The sequence below is a fragment of the Lycorma delicatula genome, chromosome 11 (assembly GCF_047948215.1).
Source record: "Lycorma delicatula isolate Av1 chromosome 11, ASM4794821v1, whole genome shotgun sequence".
Classification (NCBI taxonomy): Eukaryota; Metazoa; Arthropoda; class Insecta; order Hemiptera; family Fulgoridae; genus Lycorma; species Lycorma delicatula.
In genome coordinates, this window is record NC_134465.1 from 69,313,044 (window position 1) to 69,335,925 (window position 22,882).

The 22,882-nt window shown below is 31.1% G+C and overlaps 1 protein-coding gene across 2 annotated transcripts in view; it reads right to left on the reverse strand.

Annotated features, from left to right (window-relative positions):
* Window positions 1–22,882, reverse strand: part of LOC142332235 (uncharacterized) — a 670,235-nt gene that overhangs the window by 639,849 nt on the left and 7,504 nt on the right. The window lies entirely within an intron of this gene.

Genomic DNA, 22,882 nt, shown 5'->3' on the forward strand with positions numbered 1-22,882 from the left:
TAATTCCCTTAACTAAGACTTGAACGCTGGAACTCTCGTCTTCCAAATCAGCTTATTTGCGAAGACGCGTTCACCGCTAGACAAATCCGATGAATTATTTGGCTTCACACTACAATAATATATTCGTACGCGAACATCTTACCTTATCTACATGCCACATAAATAATAAAACTACTAGAAACATTCAGCATGAGTGCATATTAAAGTTGACAACGGGATAAAAGTACAAATAAAAGACTGTACGCAGGAGCCTCAGTGTCTCACATGTAAATTGCATGGACATGCGCCCGGACGCCGTGGATGTAAGGCGACTTCGCACACGTCATGAATCCGCTGGAATTTGAACAACGAAGCTGCGGTGTCTGTAGGAACCCATCCGGGATGAGCGACAGGTTCCGGAGTCCCACCACCAATAATCGGATGGGGACTCCGTTGTAGACGCCATTGGGGGAATGCAAGATCGTAGTCCCGGTGGGGGATCCCTCCGGGAGTTTTCCATTACAGGCTACGCGATAAAGCCGGAGTCCCGGAGGGGAATTCCTTGGGGTTTCCCCGCTAGAGGCACGGCATGTAACAAAAGAATCTAGTTCCGGCTACCTGGGTAGGACCTAGCGCCCTATCGAGGTAGTTTGAGGGGAAGGCACTCCTCGGAGCTGAGTTTATGCAAAATTGTGGATCCGGCTCCGTGGGGCGCGAAGATTACAGACGAAAAAAGTACCAATAAATAAAGTTATAATTAAGGAAAACAGTCAAAATGAAAAAAAAAAAGAATAATTTATAAATCAACATGAAGACAGATTGATGATGACAATTTGAGGTCAAGGAAAAATAAACATATCGAACAATAACCTAATTATTAATTTGCTGGCTAAGAAATATATATATATAAATATACAACACGTATTTACAATATTTAACAAATTAAAACAAAATAAAAAATTGAATGTATTAACAATTAGATAAGTTCAAAAATAGAAAAGTCTATTTAGTAAGTATTTTAATATTTAAAAGTACAAAGTATTTTAATATTTAAAGGTCAACTCATAAACATATCTCTGTTAAGCTTTTACATCAAGGTATGTTATCAGTATTTGGTTTGATATAAAAAAAAATTAAATAAAAATAAATATTGCTAGTTGGTAACAAGAATTTTGATTATATAATAAAAACTTGCGTAATAAGAGGTAAAAAACGTGATACCGGATATAACATGTTAATTGCTTACATCGGACTGAAACTGTTAATTTTTTCATAAATGGTGTAAAAATTTATAATACGCAATACCTCGCCAATGTAAAAGACCTTAGAGGCGGAGAATATGTTAACACCTACAAAAATTCTTCAAGTTAACGTTTCCTGGAGGCATTACGTTACTTCTTTTTATTACATATTTATTATTTCGTTCAAAAGATTCTGATTTTTTCCCATAATTAATTATTTATAAGAAAAATAAAAAGATTTGTAAGCCTAACTTAGTTCAAGGCTGTAGCTACTAAACTCGTTCTGTTTAGAATAGTTGAATTACTTATATCAATAACAAATTATGAAAAAAAAAATTTTTAAATAACACTTTCACTTTATCAATACTTTTTTATTGAAAATTATTAACCGGTAAAAATATATGAAAGGTTCCAAAGCGCATATTCAACATTTTGATACCAACAATTTATTATAATCAATTTAAAAACAAAATACCATTTATCTTTTTCAGAAGAATAAAATGTATTACAAATAGTCTTTTTTTTACTTCTTTGTAAGAAGTAAAGGAAGTATTGCGATCACGAAGAATCGCAGCTTTCAGATTTCAATGGAAATATCCATTTTAACCATCCCTGAACCCATTTTGACTAGTTTCAAAGTGACGTCTATACGTCTGTATCTCGCATAACTTAAAAATTATTAGCCGTAGGATGTTGAAATTTTGCATTTAGGACTGTTGTAACATCTAGTTGTGCACCTCTCCTTTTAGTTGCAATCGACTGTACCAAAAGTGTCAAAAAGCCCAAAACCCAAAAAAATGGATTTTGAACTTTTTCTTACTTGCTGTAATAAGCCCTTATTGAGAGGTTTTCAACGATATAAAGTGGTATTTATTTTCAATGGTTACAGAGTTATAGCCAAATAAAATTTTAATTAATGAAATTTATGGATCTTACAGGGCACATCGGTTCGAATGAATCACATTTCCTATCCTTTTTTTAAACTTATTTTTTAATTTAAATATATTGATTAATAATTAATAATCTTTGACTAAAAAAGAAATTATTACGATAAATAATAATTCAATAAATAAAAAAATATGAAAGTGCAAATATTTATATACATGTATGCATTGATTACAATAATTTTTTTTCAAAATTCGTTAAGGGGGTGAGAAAGAAAAAAATTTGATTTTATTCAAAGGAATTTCAGAGAAAACTATTAAAACAAATCTGTTACCTACAATGCAAAAAAAAAATTGTTCCAAAAAATCAACACCCACCTCTTAAAATTAAATATGCGTTTTTTGTTATTTTTCTCTATTTCGCTTCTTCGGCTTAAAAATTTCTGAAAAGGTTTTTGAAGTTTACACATCATTCATAGAGCTATACAATTTTTTCTTCCTTGTACGAAGTAAAAAAAGTATAGTGATCGCGAAAAATTTCGGTTCTCAGATTTTAACGGAAATATCTATTTTCACCATTTCTGAATCCATTTTGACTAGTTTCAGCGTGGCGTCTATACGTTCGTATCTCGCATACCTCAAAAACGATTAGCCTTAGGATATTGAAATTTTGAATTTAAGGACTGTTGTTATATCTAGTTGTCGCCTCCCCTTTTGATTGCAATCGACTGCAAAAAAGTGTCCAAAAAAAGCCCAAAATCCAAAGATATCTGGATTATGGACTTTTTGTTAACTGCAGTAATAAGCTCTCATCGAGAACTTTTCAACAATATACCATAAGTGGTATTTACAATGGTTCCAGTTATAGCCAAATAAAATTTTAAGTAATGAAATATTTGGATCTTACAAGGGAAAGGAAAATCGATTCGAATCAGATTTCATCTCCTTTTTTTAATTTAAATATATTGATTTATTAATAATTTATTAACCTGTGATTGTAAAAATATTTTTATGATAAATAATAATTCAATAACAAAAAAAATAAAATAAAAAATCAGAAATTATTAATGAAATAAAATTTTACTTATTTTCATTTACTAAAAATGTGTATATCTAATTTAATAGGCGTACAAGGAAGTCACATGGTGTCCCCATGAAATTTTTTTTTATATTTGTTTAACATGTCGTAAAGTTTGAAAAGAAAAAATATTCAGGTATAATAGTAACACCAAAGGCACGCGATTTACCCACGAGACATAAATCCCAAACAAAGCATAATTCAACGTTTCCTTTGGGCAACGGGCGTCTCTCACCACATTCCTTCAGGTTATCGGAGCGTTTTCCCTCTGTTAGAACCACAAAGGGCATCCTTGCAAGCACAACGCACGAAAAAACAGTTAGGCAAACAACAATTGTGCTGCACGTAGCTTAATGGTGCTTTAGCAAATCACGTGAGGCCCATGTATTCCTGATTGAATTATCGTTAACTGCTGTCACAATCAGCAATATCAAACAAGCTGGGTCACTTGTCAACCTGAAAAGCCATAGGAATCCTTTCGATTAGCATTATATCCCTATGGATATACGGAAAAAGATTCAGTACTGTTCGTAAAGCCGTAAAGTTCGTAAATTTTCAGTTATCAATCAAAATTCACTTCGCCCACCACAGGGATGACTATATCTATCTTCTAAGTTTCAATCAGGTTTACTGTTGAAAGTAATGTATTTTGTGGATGAGGTATACGATTTGGAAGTAGTACAAAGTTCCGGTCTGGCCACCCTAATTCTATACAATTAGCCAACTCAATGATCAGTTCTGTGACAAAATCGCTATGTTGATAATCAATTTGAAATAACCGGATGTTATCGAACCGGATTCCAAATTGGGCTTACCCGCTACGTGACGAGAGAACCCACATCTGATCTGAAGAGATGTGAGTGGCTACCGACATGAGTAGGGCAGAGCAAACCCTAGCTTTGAAAACGGAACCTTTCTACTTGCCCCGAGCGATACTGACCACATTTACCAAAGCTTCAATCATTTTTCTCCGGTAAGTAACGGTTGCTCATAATACCAGGTTCTCGAATCAGTTTTTATACCCGGATAAAATGCCGGCTGTTCAGACGAGTTCCCAATTTATTACACGTCTGGGCTACGGGTAGGCCAAAATCTTGATGCGAGCAGCAGATCACTGATTACCGAGACTGGAAGCACTGATCAGCTTAAACAATGGCTTCAGAAATTAAACGAGCCATGAGATAATAAATAAAAGGTGTCTGAACCTTATAATTGTGTGGGGCGTGTCCCATCCCCTTAATTGTGTTGGGCGTGTAAGTATTCAACTAAACAATGGATTTTATTATTGATTTTTAAAGATTAAATACCGAGTACTATAAACATAAGTCTTGACTCTAAACATATATTATTATTACTGATTTAAAAAAATTAAAATCCGACATCTACAAATATAATTCTTGATTCTTTAAAGATATTATTATTATTGATTTTTAAAGATTAAATACTCTAAGTATTTTAAATAATAAAATACTTAAAAGTATAACGTACTTGTTTTAAATCTAGATGTAAATCGATAAACGTCGTTGTTATGGATAGTTTAACAGTTAACTAGCACCAGCTGCACTCTAATTAAACCGGTTTTAAAAGTAGTTTGAAATACGTTTATTAATAATGTTACTGTTGTTCACTTGTCATCAAAAATTTACCGTTGTTTTTAATAAATTCCAGCTATTAATTTTGTACAAACTTTATCTTGTTTGCTTTCTTTAAAAGCAGGAATACTTTCAGTTGATTATTTTCTACAAACGAAAATAAAAAAAAAGTTTATGTAAACAAGGTTCCAGTTAAGTTCTTTTTTTAGATACGCTTGCGAAAAATTTCCCGTATCTTCTATTCTATAGATAAAATGAAACCATATTAAAACTCTTTGAACCTATATTAAGGGAACATTTTTATTGATTTTTACTTCCTTCTACGAAATAATGTGATCACGAAAAATGTATTTTTTCAGATTTCAACGGAAATATCTATTTTGACCGTCCCTGAATCCATTTCGACTAATTTCGACGTGACGTCTGTACGTACATATGTATATATCTCGCTTAACTCAAAAAAGATTAGTCGTAGGATGTTCAAATTTTGGATTTAGCACTGATGTAACATCTAGTTGTGCACCTCCTCTTTTGATTGCAATCAACTGGACCGAAAGTGTCCATAAAAATTCGAAATCAAAAAAAAATTTGAATTTTGGACTTTTTATTAACTACAGTAATAAACCTTATTGAGAAATTTTCAACGATATATCATAAGTGGTATTATTTTCATTGGTTCCAGAGTTATAGTCAAATAAAATTTTAATTAATGAAATATTTGGATTTTACAATGGGAAGGCGGATCGGTTGGAATCAGACTTCATCTCCTTTTTTTTAACTTTTGTTTTTTTAATTTAAATATATTGATTTATTAATAATTATTAGCCTCTCATTGTAAAAAGATTTTTACGATAAATAATAATTGAATAACAATAAAAAAAAATTATGAAAAAATATCGTAAGTTATTAATGAAATAAAATGTTATGTACTTTTCATTTAAAAAAAAAATGTTTATATATAATTTAGTAGGCGTACAATGCCTATTACAAGCACTTGTGGTGCTTGTAGTACACAATGTATGTGGTGTCTACGTCAGATTTCTATCATATGGTTTTTGACTTGAAATTTTGTATAAAAGTTCTTCTAATAATTTTTGAGAAAATTAAAACACAATTATAGAAACAAAATTTCAAAATACAGTATTTAACTGCCGTACTTCGATCAACTTTGTTTTTAATAAAAGTCAAATGCGAAAAGATGTTATTACTACGATGAAGAAGTCCCAAAATGCAACGCGGTAATGGTTGTCACATGTAGAACGGTAATATTAACATCAAAGTATTGAAAAACTAGTGTTAAATTAGGGTAATTAAGTAAATCAAGTGATTTATAAGAAACAATAGATCTACAATTGTATTTACAAGTAAATGAAAAAATTTCATAAATATCCTCTACATCGTTTTTTTTTTGTACAGTGCAATTTTTTTGCTTGTCTTTCGTACATTACGTAACACAAAAATTAAGATATGTATCAATCTTTATAACAGCAATCAATCAATCAATAAGTATCAATTCTAATAATATTAAGATCCTTATAATGAATTATTATTGTCAATAGGATTAAAACATATTTCAATCCTGAGGTTACAAAAAAAAAAATCTTGCAACGATTTTGATGAATATCTATGAAAGTTGTTTACCATTAAGGCATTTAATTTTTCTTCCAAATAAAATTTTTATTTAATCCTTAACACCTTACAGAAATTTAAAGAAAGGAAAAAATTATTCGTTATTTTATTTATATTACAATTACTGCCAGTCTGATAACAAGGCTTTATAAATAAAAAAATCTGATATGGACACTACATAACTTCCTTGCACCCGTATTAAATTATATATACACGTATTAAATGAATATTAATATATTCGTAAATGAGTATAATTCGTATATTCATTAAATGAGTATTAATATACTACGTATTAAATTATATATATTATTTATTTAAAATGAAGAGTACATAAAATTTTATTTCATTAGTAACTTGTGATATTTTTTGTTATTGAATTATTATTTATTGTATTTTTTGTTATAACCAGGTGTTACTAATTATCAATAAATCAATATATATAAATTTAAAAAAGTAAAAAAAAAAAAATAGGAGATGAATTCGGACTCGAACCGATGTGCCTTCTCTTTATAAGATCCAAATATTACATTTACAATTTTATTTGGCTATAACTCTGGAACCAATAAAAAAAGTACCACTTTTGATATATCGTTGAAAAACTCTCAATAAGGGCTTACTACTGCAGTAAAGAAAAAATCCAAATTTTCTGGATTTTGGACTTTTTGGATACTTTTAGTCCAGTCGATTGCAATCAAAAGGAGAGGTGTACAACTAGATGTTACAACACTCCTAAATTCGAAATTTCAACATTCTACGGCTAATCGTTTTTGAGTTATACGAATTACATACGTACATACAGACGCCACGCCGAAACTAGTCAAAATGGATTCAGGGATGATCAAAATGGATATTTCTATTGAAAACTGAAATTTTTCGCAATCACAATACTTTGTTTACTTCGCAAAAGAAATGTAATAAAATGTTTTAAAAAAATCAATATTTTTTTTTTTTTAGGTACTATAAAGAAAACTGATAAAAAAACAATTTTCAATGTAAAAAAACAAAATACTTGCAATTCATAATAACATAAAGAACAAATTTCGTATTGAAATAAAAAAAATGAAGTTTTTACACAGAGTGGTTAAACTCTTTAGACAAAACTTTTGAAATGACAAGATTTTAAATTTAATGATGCATGCAGGCAGTAATCAATGTAAACTGTGATTTTAAACGAATAATGTTTTCGTTACACTACATTACTTACTAATCGATCAGGAAATTCTAAGAAAAAAATTCTTAGAGATTAATTTACAAGGAAATAAAATTACTACGAGAAAAAACTGTACAAAGTAGATGTATTAAAAAAAATTGTTGTTTATATATATATATATATATATATATATATGTGTAGAGAGACAGAGATAGTGATAGAGAGAGAACGAGTGAGACATAGACATAGTGTGAGAGGTAATGAGAGAGAGAGAAATGGAAAAGTTATTTTTCATGATACACCATATTTAAATAACCTGACTTATCTACGAGTATATAAAAAAGCAAAAATGTAAAAAAAAAAAACCACTAAGAATATAAGAATTATTGTTTATCTGCTTATATAAATAGCAATGACCTCATATCACAGACGCGTTTCGCATATTAGTAGCTTTTAATAGCTAACTTAAATGCTATCAACTGTACATTTCCCTCCCGTCCAACACTGTCTTTAACAACTGTGATCAAATCCCATAAACCCACCAGCATTATTATTGTCATCCTCTTTGCACAGGACAAGTACGTTTTTTATGAATAGTAAATTATACAATATTTTTGCAACGAATTTAATGAGCGTTACAAAGTATTGGATTATTAATGACATATAAAATTTCATAAAATAACTCTACAATTACGAGTTTTATTAGTTTCGAGATATAAAAGGTCAATAGATCGAGGGTTAAAAATGTACCTGTTAAATTTAAAACTTATCGATTATTCAGTTATTTTATTACCAATTTAATTATTTTTAGGCATCAAATAAATATTATTTTAATTTATAAACTTAAATAAATAAAATAGATTATATTAATTACAGAATCTTAACGATATACCCTTACACAAGGATTATCGATCACAGCCAATGAAGAGACTGAAAAGTTGTAGTTTCTTTATTTTGAATCCCCTATAAGTCCCTTTAAGCTATCTTAAGCTTAAGTTGAAACAATCTAACAGCTGGAGATTGCTTGCTTCCCCTGCAATCTGTCTATTAGTTACAATTTTTGTTTACACAATAGTTTAAAAAAATTCGAATGCTTCTTTATTTACATTAATAAATATATTACATCGTACTGGATATAAATATAATTTTTTGTTTCGTTAAAACTTTTTTCCAAATTTATCTTATGCTGCTAAAAATACCAACATCTTCCTTATGGGCTCCTTATGACATAATGGTTGTGAAGGTTATGATGAGAGAAATAAAAGGTACGGGAATGAAATAGATGGAGATAATAGTGGTACTAGGGATCTTATTTTCTTTTTCCTGTTTAGCCTCCGGGAGTTACCGTTTAGGTATTACTTCAAAGGATGATATGAGTGTAAATGAATATGAGTGTAGTCTTGTACAGTATAAGGTGAAACATTCCTAAGATGTGTGGTTAATTGAAACCAACCACCAAAGAACATCGGTATCCACGATCTGGTATTCAAATCCGTATAAATGTAACTGTCGTTACTAGGACTTGAACTCTGGAACTCTCGACTTTCAAATCAGCTGATTTGGGAAGACGCGCTCATCACTTGACCAACCCGGTGGGTGGTGCCAGAGATCTGCCAGTAAACAGCACACAACATGATGGTAAGTAATTTTTTTTTTTAAACCAAGAGTTTTACATCAAAAATCAGTTTCATTTTTAGGAATACTTTCCAGAATGGCTTCATATTGTTAATGTAATTTCAAATTTTTAATACATAGTTTATTTATATATTAATATAGTGATTTCTATGACTCCATTACATTTTCATACAAAAAGTATTCAACCGATTGAGCTGAAATTTTACACGATCAGAATTTTTCTATAACTGTAATGAACATTTCAACATAAAATTGTTCACAGTTTCAAGATGGTAGCAGTTTTAAAAATGGCGTATAGTAACAACAAGATGATCCTTTCCCCCCCCCCCCCGTTTAGCCCCCCGGAATTACCGCTCAGGTATTACTTCAGAGGATGAATGAGGATGACATGTATGAATATAACTGAAGTGTAGTCTTGTTAGTCTCAGTTAGATGTGGTTTCAATTAACCACACATTTCACATTCGTGAAATGTGTGGTTAATTGAAACCCAACCATCAAAGAACATCGGAATCCACGATCTAGTATTCAAATCCGTATAAACTGCCTTTACTAGGATTTGAACCTTAGAACTCTCGACTTCGAAATCATCTGATTTGTGATGACAAGTTTAACCACTAGACCAACCCGGTGTTTTTTTATAAACATACCTACAAAAAAGGTATTTTCTGTAAAATTCCATTTACTTTCAATTAAATCCGATAAATTATCCTTATCCATTTATGAGTTTACGAAAATATAAAAATTAAAGAAAATGCTACCTAACATGTAAAATATAAAAGTAAAAAAAAAATTCCTTAAAGTTTAACGTTATTACTGTATTTAATAAATAACTTAAAAAATTAAAAAATAATTTAAAAGCTTATCAACTGAACAAAATATAGAGTAAATATATTATGTAAAGAGGAAGAGATAATAAAATGAAGTGAGACGGGCATATTTCTTAGAATAATTAGTATTACTGATTAGTAATCGCAGCATATCGTAATAATTTCTCTTGTATAAATTTTAATTCTCCATTTTAAGTATATTTAATCTATAAAAGCCTATCTATTAATATACTACAATTCTATAAATAAATAAACCGGTATCCATTATCATACTTGTTTCTGTCTGTAACCGAATATGGAATATATATATATATATTAGAAAATTAAAGTTTAAATAACAATTTCTTTTCCTTTATTTAAAAAAAATAACTGATTCTATTTTTATACAAGTAACTTTCACTGACATATATAAATTTATTTAATTACTCTGTATTACTGACCGACCAAATTGAAATCCTGTTTTAATAATTCGACCTTTTGACACGTCTATTTGTGATGCAATTACGGGCCAAAACATTTTACAATTTTATATTATACAGTAAATTCGAAAAGTACTATACATGTAGATAAACATAATAATATGTTGATGGATAGTATTCTGTGCGCTGCGAATAATGTTTTCTGCCAAAGTTGATAATTGTCAGTTTTGTAGAATTGTTACCGCCAGCCTGGTGACTTTGAGACAAGATGGTTTGTCTTTTTTTTTGTTCTTCATCGTATTTAAACCACTGAGACCGTGTCTTTTCGTGTAAGTTCAAAATGAAGTTAATTTTAGAATAATAATTCGTTTCTAGTTGAACATACCTTCCTACAGAAGTAATTTGTAAACTGTGCGCCGCGGCGCACCAGGGAGTCGCGGCCTCTTCACAGGGACGCCGGGAAATATTGTAAAATCTTCATAATTAATTCAACCAAGATATTTATAATTATTCATTTAATGTTAATAGAGTAAAAAAAATAATTAAGATACACGAGTTTTATTTATTTTTATATTTTACTTACAAGTAGTCATACTTTTACTTAGGGTAGGGAGCCATGGAAAAATTTTAATTGAAAAAGGGCACCGCGACTCAGAAAAGTTTGGGAACCATTATCCTAGAGCAGGGGTCGGCAACCTGCGGCTCGCGAGCCACATGCGGCTCTTTGGATGTGAAGCTGCGGCTCTTTAGTCCATACGCAAATATTATTTATTTTATATAAAAAAAAAGCATTTAAAAATCGTTCTGAATCGACTAACGAGGATTAGGCACCGATTCTTAACAGAAAAACATATATGATAATATTAAATTCTTTGCAGTAACCTGGTACTAAGCAAAAGAGAAACATGCGGTCCAAAATCCCTTTATTATTGCACAAGATATCACGGATGTTTCTGGGTATATTAAACTGACGACGCAACGCCGTATAACATATGCAGTCCACGAGAATGTGGTGCACAGTCATGCGGCAGTTGCATCGTGTGCATAGGGGTGGGGCCTCTCCTGACATTAGGTATTCGTGTGTGATCCTCATATGTCCTAACCGTAACCGCAACGAGTTTTTGTTGCGCGTTACATAAATGAGTGATACTAATTACGAGCAACATTGTGCAGTCAAGTTTGGTGTTAAACTCGGTGAGAATGCTACTGAAACTTTTTCAAAGTTGATAAGGGCGTACGGAGATGATCCTCTGTCACAAGCCCAAGTTTTTAGGTAGTTTAAAGCATTTTCAGATGGCCCGGAATCAGTTGCGAATGATCCACGCTCTGGAAAAACGTTAACGTCAAAAAGTGACGTCAATGTTGAGCGAATCAGAGACTTGATATGGTACGATCAAGTAGATGTCAGAATGATTGCAGAACAATTGAATTTGAACCATACAGTCCATCAAATTTTGACTAACGAATTGGACATGAAAAAGGTTTGTCCAAAATTGGTCCCAAAAAACCTCACTATTGAACAAGAAAACAACAGGGTGGAAGTGTGCTGTGATCTTCTACGACAAATTGAAACTGATCCTGATTTTCTAAAAAATGTTGCTACTGGTGATGAATCATAGATATTGGAGACGACCCAGAAACAAAACGCCAGGGCAAAGAGTGGCACACTTCAAACTCACCACGCCCAAAAAAGGCAAAAATGAGCAATGAAAAATCAAAACCTTGTTAATTTGTTTCTTCGATAGTAACGGGCATTGTCCAGAAGATGTTTTGCCTACAGGACAGACTGTAAATCAATATGTTTACCGAGAAATTCTTTAAAGACTGCGGAAAAGAGTTGCCCGCGTGAAACCAGCCATCAAAAGACAACTGGATGCTGCATCATGACAATTCACCTTCTCACACTGCACTCTCAATGAGTTTTTGCTAGAGAAAAACATTCCTGTAGTACCTCAATCACTTTATTCACCTGACTTGAGTCCCTGCGACCTTTTCCTGTTCCTGACTTTAGAAAAACACCTCAAAGAACACCATTTTGGAACAGCAGAAAACATTTTTAAAAAAATGTAACCGACCATCTGAAGGATATTCCGGTTTCTGAGTTCCTACACTGCTATGAAGAATGGGAAAACCGTTAGAAATATTGTGTGGCTTCCCGTGGGAACTATTTCGAAGATGGTAAAGTCCATGTGCAATTGGATTGTAAATAAAACTTTTTTCTGAACCGGTCTCATTACTTTATTTACAGACTTGTATATAATTTTACGTAAAAATTTCAGTAATAACAACAAATAAAATTATAATTTCAGAACACTGAATTTTTTTATTGGTTCAGTAATTCGGTTGTGCTGTACTATCAGAAAGGCCCTTAAATCTGTCGTAACCAATAAGAGAAGGCCATCATTCTTTATTTCTTTATTTTTTTTTTTTAATTTATTTGGGCTATTGAATAATAATTAAACAGACTACTCACATCCTTTATTACACATAATCAAGAGGTGTAATAGAAGGGAAATATTTCTGTCACCAACTAACCCATCGCACCTCTGACGGAATATGTATTCTCCCCTCCGTATCTGATGTGACCTACTCCTGACGTCATCTATTTTTTCCGGTCTCCTATCCTCAATTACTCGTAACATACATCTCTCTCTTTCACGTTTTACAAAATTTTAAAGCCTAATTTCGTACTATTAAATACTTCTACTTTTGGGGTTTCGATGAACTTATTTTTTATCGTGTTCCTCTCAGATATTGTTATTAGGAAAAGAAAAAAGATACAATGGAAATACTTCTTGGATTGTTATCATTGCATGACGTCCAGTACACCTAAAAATGCAATTTTAAGTTGTTTATAATACAGTAAGATTTTTTTGGTATCTGCTAAAACATCCAATATCAATTAAAATTCAATTTTATTTTAATTTTATAATTCTATCTCATTGTAGAGTTGAATTTGTTAAATACAAGATAAAATGAGTATAGTCTAATATTAACATGATTTTAATAAATGATTTATGTCCCCCCACCCCCCACTGAACCTGGTAAGATAATCTTATATATTTCCCGCCCGAGACTCCCTAACCTATCTTGAGAAGGTCTGAAACGAGAGAACGGAACGACAAGAGTTGAAAAACAACACAAGGAACCTAAAAAAAAAAAAGAAGCCCGCGGATGAAACAACAGGCCGTGAGTTGTGCTAAAAGATGAGTATCCGGTCTGCTACTTAAGGGGGAGTTTTTTTAGTCGGTGAAAGCCCAACACTACCGTTTTGCGCGGGCAGACGGTGGCTGGTACGACTTTTTCCTCCTAGGAAAACAAGAAAAAAATTTTCCATACTATGGAAAAATAGAATATATACAATTTTAAATCAAGAATACCATCATCAGTACTACAAAGGCTTTATACAGTAAAAAATAGGGTACAATGGATGAGTCAAGTCAACCATCAGCTTAGTACAAATACATTTATGATCTAAATTCATAAAAATAATTTGAGAAAATATATAAAACTGTATAAAAAAACTATACTATTAAAATAATAATAATACTAGGAATCGTATTATTTTAATTACGGCGTATAAAATAAAAACGAAGAAGGAAATAACATTTAAAATTTTTCAAATATTTCCTCCCTTCAACCTCTAAGGCGGCAGGTAGAAGTTACTAAATTTTCATCCGTAATTTTCAACTGATTTGGAAGTCGGGAGTTACAGCGCTCAAGTCCTAGTAAAGCCAGTTATTTTTACACGGATTTGAATACTAGATCGTGGATACCGGTGTTCTTTGGTGGTTGGGTTTCAATTAACCACACATCTCAGGAATGGTCGAATTGAGAATGTACAAGACTACACTTCATTTACACTCATACATATCATCCTCTGAAGAATTATCTAAACGGTAGTTATCGGAGGCTAAACAGGAAAAAGAAAAAAGGGTAATAAGCCTGTGAAAAAAGGTAATAGTAATAAATGATTTAAATTTATTTATTCAAAAACGTTTATAAAAATAAAAAATTACACTCTAAAAAAAAAACTAATAGAAATTTCCTATGTATTTTTTTATTACTAAATAAACTGGGAATTTCATGTCCCCTAGTAATGGAAACAACAAAATACACAAAACGAATCCTTAGGGATTACGAAGGATTGTTTCATTACTATGTTTACATAAAATTTTAATGGATACGTGAATACACACATGGTCGAGAAATTGTTTCACTGAAGTTTGATTTATTCATTCTATTTACAGTATAATATAAAAATTTTAATATCTTGGAGCGATCATTACTTGTAATTGTAATGAAAAACAAAACTGAAAGACTTAATAAATTATTTAAAGTGTTACAAGTAACCAAAAATACTTACAACAAAAAATCGCTCTCGATTAACACTAAAATTAGACATTACAAAACTGTGTGGTTAAACGAGTAATTACTTACTTTATTTTGATTAAATCAGAAAAATAGGACTGAACCTTTGCTTAAAGTTGAACGCAGGATTCTTAGAACCTGCGTAAACAAAAAATATAAATACGAAAATCAGTACAGATTATCGCCTAATAAATTTCTGTACGAAAACTTGGAATCCTTAATCGATACTATGAAAAAGAAGCGAATTTCTTTCTGCGCACAATTGTTAAGATTACCGCAGGATAGGATTACTAACAGGATTATCGATCGATTTTGGTCTTTAAAAAATCCGCCATTATGGATCAAAGAAATTAAAGAAGATATGCAAGAATTAAATTTGACTTACGAAGATTTACTTAATAAATCCGAAAAATTAAAATTTGTTATTAAAGATCCGAATACCAACTTTAAAGTAAGACCTTTTAATTATACAAAAAGGGTTTATTCAGAAGAGGATCGTAAAGCAAGATCATTAAGAATGACTAAATATTGGGAGAAAGTAAAAGCTAAGAACTTAAAGGTCAAAAGATCGGCAAAAAAGACTTGAATTATTCTGACTAAAGTGGTCCTTTGCGGCCTTAAAAAAAAAATAAAAACTAAAAACGAGTTAAAATTAAAATCTTTAATAAGATGATAAGACATAAAATAAATTATCTACTAGAGTAGATATTTGGAGGTAGTGCTCCTATACGCCACAAAAAAAAACCCGGCCGAAACCGGGTATAGGTTCGATCTAAATAAAAAAATCTGATGTGAGCACCACATGACTTCCTTGAACGTCTAATAAATTACATAAACAAATTTTTTACTTCCTTGTATGAAGTAAAGGAAGTATTGCGATTGTGAAAAATTTCGATTTTTAAATTTCAACGGAAATATCAATTTTGACTAGTTTTGGCGTGACGTCTGTACCGTAAGTAACTAAAGTCATTAGCCGCCCTCATCGATTGCTTTCAACGATATATCATAAGTGGTACTTATTTTCATTTGTTCCAGAGTTATGGTCAAATAAAAGTTTAATTAATGAAATATTTGGATCTTAAAAGGGAAAGGCACATCGGTTCGAATACGACTTCATCTCCTTTTTTTTAATTTAAATAAATATATTGATTTATTAATAATTATTAACCTCTAATTGTAAAAAGATTTTTACGATAAATAATAATTCTGTAACAATAAAAAAAAATATCAGAAGTTACTAATGAAATTAAATTCTACGTACTATTCATTGTAAAAAAATTGTGTATATGTAATTTAATAGGCGTAAATGAAGTTAAGTGCTGTCCACATGAGATTCTTTTAAATGAAATATACAAAACATTTTACTTAATTAATAACTTCAGATATTTTTTCATATTTTTTTTTTAAATTTAATTATTGAATTATTATTTATCGTAATTTTTTTTTACAATCACAGATTAATAATTATTAACAAATCAATATATTTAATTTTAAAAAAAAGTATATGAAGCCGGATTCGAACCGATGTGCCTTCCTCTTCTTCTAATATCTAAATATTTCATTAATTAAAATTTTATTTGGCTATAACTCTGGAACCAATGAAAATAAGTACCACTTATGAAATATCATTGAAAAGCTCTCAATGAGGACGAATTACTGCATTTTTTGGACACTTTTGCTTCAGTCAATTGCAATCAATAGGGCAGGTGTGCACAATTAGATGTTACAACAGTCTTAAATCCAAAATTTCAACATCCTATAGCTACTCGTTTTTTATTTATGCGAGATACATACAAACGTAAGTACAGAAGCCACTCCGAAACTAGTCAAAATGGATTCAGGGATGATCAAAGTGGATAATTCCGTTGAAATCTGAAAACCGAATTTTTTCGCTATCACAATACTTCCTTTACTTCGTACAAGGGGATACTTATTTTCAAATACTAAAAATGTATTAATAATTGAAATTTATACTAAATATATACCACTACTCTCTTTTTCGTTATACTCTAGCATAAACGGAAATGTTAGTTATCTTAAACAATCTTCTAACGCAGCATGACTTTTGTTACCGTGTTTTAATTTCAATAGAGCTGTTTATAGTAGCATTGTTTAAAATCATTAACCGTGCCACCTAAGCTCTTCATGCCATGTCAAAACGCAACAATGATGTATTTTAAATTTATTTTTTAGAATTAACTAAAAAATCTAGTTATTCCATGATCATAAAAAGTAAATATATAATTTTTCTGTTTAAAAAAAGAAAATTGTTAAATATAAAAATAAAAATTACGAGTAGTATTCTACTGAAAAATATATATTAAAAAAGACGGGGTTCTTAATAATCAGAAACAATTTTTTTGAGATAAAATTTAGTCTACCGTAAAAAAATAGCGGTTAAAAAAAATGCATTAAAATTACCCAATGTTCTAAAAAAAAATACGAATTTTTGTTATTTATGTAGAAGTCAACTTTCTACCAAAATCAAATTTTCATAAAATGTTTCTTACATAAGTTACTTAAATTTTTATTTCGAACAGTTTAAGAATTTTCTTAACATCTTATTCGTAAAATTAAATAAACTTTTTAACAAATGAATAAGAAACTTCAGTGAAATATAATAAAAATATATTTTCTAAAATCTTTTATGTATTGTATTGAAAAAGATAGGGGAATATACTAACTGCCTAATATAGGGAACAGCTGCAAACGTACCCAAACCTTGACACTACCCTTCGAATTTGTTTTATACCTGACCCTCTCAGAACAGGGATATACTTATCTTCATCTAAAACTCTAACAATAATCAGTACAGAAATAACTTACTTCTAATATTTAAAAGGTAGTGCATTTAAAATCTAACCTTTTAATTTCCTGGTATCATACCTACACAGTTATTTTGTAAGTAGGAAATTATTATAATCAGTCATAAAATTGGCAACCAAGTTTTTGCATTTTTCAAACAATCATGACGCAGGAGTCCCAAAAAAACAAATGGAGGTTATGTTTGTATGGCATATGTTGGCGTGTTTAAAGATCAATAACGTTTGACTGGATACACTGTTTTTAAGAAATTTGGCATAGAAATTCGTATATATTGGTCAATTTGTTAGTAAAAGTTTGGGGTCAATATCTCCAAGTGATGGGGTAGATGATAATTTCTTTGGCTTCAATTTACTCAAAATTTTGCAAACGTAACCCCACTTTATATTAAGATCAGGACACGCGTACATACTTAATTTTAAAAAAAATTACTCCCCAAATTCTCCCCCTTTCATCAAAAATGAAAAACCTATCTGGTTATTTATTGGATATTTTTTAACCTATTTTTCTTTTGTCTTTCTAGGCATAGTAGTAGTGCTAACGAGCCAATAAATAAATAAAATACTTTGGGAGCAGTAAAAATAACCAATCAAAGTTTTATAGATATCGATTTTTGAAATTTTTAATTTGAATTTAAACTTTTCTCATTCAGAGATCCCGAGTTCGAATCTCGGACAGGTATGACAATTTTCATACGCTGCAAAATTCCATTTCCATATCCCACGCACAAGCTTCAAGCTTATGTAGCAAAAAAATTATTAAATTTTTTTTTAATTTAAACAATTTTTTATTTTTTTTAGTTAATTTAAACTTTTAATAATAATAATAATATTACAAGTAAAATTTCACAATAATTCAACCCCACCCCCAAAAAAGAAATCTTTTTATTGGATGTACATTTTTCAGTGGAATTTTTTTAGTTACCTGAATTTAACATAATAAAAGTAGAAATATAAAAAAAAATCTTTGGACGTGATTTTGGAGTGGGGTAGCAGAAAAAAAAGAAATCATTTTTTAAAACATTTTTCATGATTTACGTTTTCAATATATAAAAATAAATAACCAATGCTAGGTAAATATAACAATCTTGTCAAATTTAAAAAAAAAAAAAAAACAAGATTATTTCATTCATATAATGAAGTGACGTCACCAGTAATTAAATAATAATGATAAAATATATTTACTGATAGTATTATTTAATTAATATAAATGATCTAATCTAAATAAATACAGACGCGGCACTTTTTATCGATAAAATAAACTGTACAATGTACAGTCATAATTTTTAAGAAAGGTATGTAAATTCAAATATACTTAAAACGAGATAAGTGTGGTATTATTAGAATACAATTAAACTGATTTACATTCCTATAATTAGATAACTTTTACTAAGCCTGATGTTAGACGCACATGACAAACCAGGCTTAGGAGCCTCTATATCGCGTAACCTACAAAATGGAAACCGCGCAAAAATACCGGCCGCGAAATTGAACGTTTTCACAATTAAATATTGTTAAAACTATAAAAGAAGAACAATTGCTAACATGTACAGGAACCAAACAGCAACAGTAACAATTGAAAAACATAAGAAAGAAGCCGTAATAAGAAAGGGAGTCCGACAAGGATGTTCCGTATCTCCGTTACTTTTTTATCTTTACATGGAACTAGCAGTTAATGATGTTAAAGAACAATTTAGATTCGGAGTAACAGTACAAGGTGAAAAGATAAAGATGCTACGATTTGCTGATGATATAGTAATTCTAGCCGAAAGTAAAAAGGATTTAGAAGAAACAATGAACGGCATAGATGAAGTCCTACGCAAGAACTATCGCATGAAAATAAACAAGAACAAAACAAAAGTAATGAAATCTAGTAGAAATAACAAAGATGGACCGCTGAATGTGAAAATAGGAGGAGAAAAGATTATGGAGATGGAAGAATTTTGTTATTTGGGAAGTAGAATTACTAAAGATGGACGAAGCAGGAACGATATAAAATGCCGAATAGCACAAGCGAAACGAGCCTTCAGTAAGAAATATAATTTGTTTACATCAAAAATTAATTTAAATGTCAGGAAAAGACTTTTGAAAGTATATGTTTGGACAGTCGCTTTATATGGAAGTGAAACTTGGACGATCGGAGTATCTGAGAAGAAAAGATTAGAAGCTTTTGAAATGCGGTGCTATAGGAGAATGTTAAAAATCAGATGGGTGGATAAAGTGACAAATGAAGAGGTATTGCGGCAAATAGATGAAGAAAGAAGCATTTGGAAAAATATAGTTAAGAGAAGAGACAGACTTAAAGGCCACATACTAAGACATCCTGGAATACTCGCTTTAATATTGGAAGGACAGGTAGAAGGAAAAAATTGTGTAGGCAGGCCACGTTTGGAATATGTAAAACAAATTGTTAGGGATGTAGGATGTAGAGGGTATACTGAAATGAAACGACTAGCACTAGATAGGTGATCTTGGAGAGCTGCATCAAACCAGTCAAATGACTGAAGACAAAAAAAAACTATAAAAACCTAAACACCCACACCGTCCCACGAAGAGACCAGAATTTAATTCAGTCAGCATATGCAAGTCCCTCCGGTGAAGGGGACTCCGGAGGGATTGCTCCCTTTAAATAACTAGGGCCCCGGTAGGCGTATTCCTGCTAGCCCACGAGGTGCTAGTACCGAAATGATTTCAGCGGACGGACTGTAGGGGAATCACACCGGGAGTACTAGGCTTAAAAGCTTAGTATCCCACCCTTTACTAGGTCTGAGACCCAGTAAATAAATTTCATGATGGTCCATACGGATAGGAATGGAAATTACCAAATCCGTCCATAAATAAAACTTAAAACCTATAACCGACACTAAATAATCCATGAAACCAGCCCGATAATAGAAAGACAGAGCAGCAAAGGCCATTGTCCAGGCTCTGCGATTTGTAGGAAAAATATTGAGGCTTCCGCCATTCTTGTGTTCCGTTCCGTTAGACACACATTCTCCGTTAAAACGGTAGCGCAAAGGTCGAACTTTTTACTGATTAAAAAAAAAAAATCATCTCACGGGGGTTTTGGCACACCAGCCTGTTATGTCGAATCCCGTTCCCGTTATTACAAATATTTAATGACAACATTTTTATTTTTTTAACTTCCTGTGTTAATTTGACCCATTTTTGTGTACCTCGTAATAAAAAAAAGGTGAGGGAAAATAAATACAGACAGTTTAAAAAATAGAGAATTTTAGGGAGATTTCATCATAAGAAATTACCTATTGTAATGGGAACCATGATTCGACTTCTGGAAAATTTCGACATATCTTCGCGTTTCACATTCCTCAGACACCAAAACCCCATCGTCAGTTCAAAAGTTTATTACATATATATATATATATATAATTTCACTTTCTTGTAAACACGGTAACTGCCGTAATTTTGCGTCAATCACTTTCAAATTGATACATAAAATATAGGATCCAAAATCTCGATCGAGTTCGTTAATGGGCAAAACCGGACCATCGGGGTAGAAATGGGGCAGCTTTTTCGAAAAAAAGAAAATATAGCTATAAATTTCTAAGTATATCGAACTCGTTTAAAGTTCTTACTATTCTTTGAATAAGGGCCCAAAACTTATACAAGTAAAGTCTTTATATCACCAATCATTGGCCTAGGGGGTTGAAAAAATGTGGTTTTGAAGACAAAGAATCATACCTCCCTTAATAGGCACAGTATCAAATCGATTTAAAGTGGTCTTTTGTCCTCTAAACATTACCTACAAGTTTTGTCTGTAACAATTTTTGATATGACCAACCCTTACGGCAAGGGATGACCAAAATGTTGCTGGAATTGTAAGAAGATGGGGCTTGTCGTATGTTAAGCATGTGAAACTTTTTCACGTGCAACCATTGTTGTATTGAGTAAATTTGAAATTTTTCTTAACTTTAAGGTAAAAATATTTTTTATCCCCTACTTAGCACCGGTAAAATCTACCTCCGCCTTCCGGCGTGCCGAAAGGTTTTTTTTTAATTGATAAGTAAATATTGTATAAAATAATACACAGATTTTGAGATATCAGTAGATAAAAGTACAATTAAATTATTATTAATAAAAATGAAATCAATAAATAATGAGTATCAAGAAAAAAACCCCGACAGGATTTTCAAAGAATTATACCTAATTCGTTATTAGTCCCAACCTGTTACTGTATAAAAACAATAACGTCATGAAACGTTTTCTAATTGGCTCGTTAAATAGTAGCAAATGATTAAGACCAGACGCACATGCTTGTGTAGTACGCGTACGTTCGAGCAGTAGAGTTAGTGGCCTCAAAGACCCGTAGCATAAACTACTGTAGCCTAATGAACCGGTGCTATACAACGTGTATTATATGTATATTGCTGGAATGAGTCATTTTCAATACGGCTAGCCTGTATTACACCCTCCACCAGCGCCAGTTCTTGAGCCCTGTCACCTGACGAAGCAGGAGTAGGGGTAAGATACAAATATGTTGACTCGTACACTTTGTAAGGATTTAACGTATCACATTTCTTGAAAAAAATGTAGTCATTAACAATGCAGCAGTATTTATTACTTGTTATTTAAAGTTCATGGTGATGTATTGATTCGTACGTTAATGCTAGGTTCATTATTAATAACGAATAAAAAAATAATAATAATAACAATATATATATATATAAATTGCTATTTGTATGTTACTTCATCATACATTCTATGCAAAATTTATTATTATTGTTTTAAACGTTTACAAATTTTGATTTAAAATGTCTGTCAAAAAAGTAGTCAAAATAATTATGAAGGGCGTGAAATTATTATTACTTTTAAAAAAGTCCGATATATATCCCATTAAACAGGCACATTCTTCTGGCGTTTTCCTGTTGACAATTAATAGAATTCGCGGAAAATAAAAAATTGTTTTAAAGATTTTCCCTGATCAAAGTTTAAATATTCCAAGAACAAGTGATAAATATTAAAAAAAAAACCTCTGTCAAAAAAACATTGCTCATTAATATAGAATAATTAAAGAGCGGTCGGGTGACAATTTTGTAACATTATAATCCTTTTTTTAAATCTATTTAAACATATATAGCCTATGACATTCCCGGTAACGTAAGGATTCCAATGCGGGAACATACATTTAATAAGTTCAGACGTTGAGCTGCTACGGTGAAACAAACATACGTACACCCTAAATACATTACAATCTTTTTTGGGGAGTCGTATAATAAATTATTAACATCAGAT